This window comes from Cyprinodon variegatus, unplaced genomic scaffold (genome assembly GCF_000732505.1).
Source record: "Cyprinodon variegatus isolate N-32 unplaced genomic scaffold, C_variegatus-1.0 Scaffold874, whole genome shotgun sequence".
NCBI classification, from domain to species: domain Eukaryota; kingdom Metazoa; phylum Chordata; class Actinopteri; order Cyprinodontiformes; family Cyprinodontidae; genus Cyprinodon; species Cyprinodon variegatus.
Window position 1 is genome coordinate 323,667 of NW_015151327.1, and position 2,224 is coordinate 325,890.

A 2,224-nucleotide genomic window follows, 5' to 3' on the forward strand; every position below is an offset into this window, starting at 1 on the left:
TTTATAAAGTGCTGTGGTTTATAAAGGGCTCTAGTTTATAAAGGGCTCTGGTTTAAAAAGGGCTTTGGTTTATATAAGAAAATTGTCTATAAAGGGCTCTGGTTTATAAAGGGCTCTGCTTTATAAAGGGCTTTGGTTTAAAAAGGGTTTTGGTTTTTTAACGGTTTCTGGTTTAGAAAGGGCCCTGGTTTATAAAGGGCTCTGATTTCTAAAGGACTCTGATAAATTAAGGGCTCAGGTTTATAACAGGCTCTAGTATGTTAAAGGATCTGGTTTATAAAGTGCCCTGGCTTATAAAGGGCTTTGGTTTAAAAAGGGCTCTGGTTTATAATGGGTTGTGGTTTAGAAAGTACCCTGTTTTATAAAGGGCTGTGGTTTCTAAACGGCTCTGGTGTATAAAGAGCTCTGTTTTTTTAAGGGCTCTGGTTTCTAAAGGGTTCTGGTATATAAAGGGCTCAGGTTTATTATAGGCTCTAGTATGTTAAAGGCTCTGGTTTGTAAAGGGCCCTGGTTTATAAAGCGCTCTGGTTAATAAAGGGCTCTGGTTTATAAAGAGCTCTGGTTTATAAAGTGCTCTGGTTTATAAAGGGCTCTGGTTTTTAAAGGGCTCTGGTTTGTAAAGAGCTCTGGTTCATAACAGGCTCTGTTTTATAAAGGGCTTTGGTGTATACAGAGCTCTGGTTAATAAAGGAATCTGGTTTATAAAGTGCTTTGGTTTATTCGGTCTTTGGTTTATAAAGGGCTCTGGTATCTAAAGGACTCTGATAATAAAGGGCTCAGGTTTATAACAGGCTCTAGTATGTTAAAGGTTCTGGTTTATAAAGGGCTCTGGCTTATAAAGGGCTTTGGTTTAAAAAGGGCTCTGGTTTATAATGGGTTGGGGTTTAGAAAGGGCCCTGGTTTATAAAGGGCTGTGGTTTCTAAACTGCTCTGGTGTATAAAGAGCACTGTTTTTTAAAGGGCTCTGGTTCTAAAGGGCTCTGGTATATAAAGGGCTCAGGTTTATAACAGGCTCTAGTATGTTAAAGGCTCTGGTTTGTAAAGGGCTCTGGTTTATAAAGCTTCTGGTTTAGAAAGGGCCCTGGTTTATAAAGCGCACTGGTTAATAAAGGGCTCTGGTTTATAAAGAGCTCTGGTTTATAAAGTGCTCTGGTTTATAGAGGGCTCTGGTTTTTAAAGGGCTCTGGTTTGTAAAGGGCTCTGGTTTGTAAAGAGCTCTGGTTCATAACAGGCTGTGTTTTATAAAGGGCTTTGGTGTATAAAGAGCTCTGTTTAATAAAGGAATCTGGTTTATAAAGTGCTTTGGTTTATTAAGATTCCTATTTGGATTTCCCCTGCTGCTCTCTGTGAAGAGCTGGAAACTCTGATCAAGGTCTACCATTCAAAGTCAGAAGCTAGACGCTGCAGCTGCTTGTGTACTCTGCTGAACCAACAGTCTCTGGACCCAACGGTTCCCTCTCTCACAAAGAGAAGTCTGGATCCCGTCAAGGTAGAATCAGAGTTATCTAAGGACTCATTAATCATCTGCCTGCCAGCTAATCAAACTATCATCTCTGCAGACTTCAGTGAACCCAACCCGGACCTGTTCCAGATCCAGTTCATGACTTTGTGTGTCAACATCTTTAATAAACTCTGTTAAACGTTTACCCAGCCTCCGTTGTGTTCTGCATGTGGGTTTGATATAAAACCAATCATGACAGAACACTGCGGCCAAACACAAAGCCCAGCAGATCACCTCCGGAGGAGGCTTGAGGAACAGGACGCTCAGTTCCTTGGACATGCGCATACCCTCCGTGAGTTACACACTAAAATTGAACATCAGAACCAAATACTACAAACGTATGCCAGCTACATGGGAAATGCTAATGCCACGCCAGCAGTACGTCCAGTTCCGGATCCACTTCTGCCTCTAAGGTCACCGCTGGTGACGTCATTTCCTGAGTTCCGTCCTAGTCCGCCTGAAAGATTTTCAGGTAACCAAAAGGATTGTAAGGGATTTTAGTTTCAATGTCGTTTACTTTTTTAGCACTCTCCCGGCAGTTTTCCGAATGATAGAAAGAAAATATCCTTCATTCTCTCTCAACTCACTGGACGAGCCCTTGAATGGGCGGAGGCAAGGTTCTCTTCAGAGTCCAGTTTTTCTTGTACTTTTTCTGAGTTCATATCTGAGTTTTCCCAAGTATTTAACCACGACTCAGATAAAACAATTGATTCCTGAGCCCTG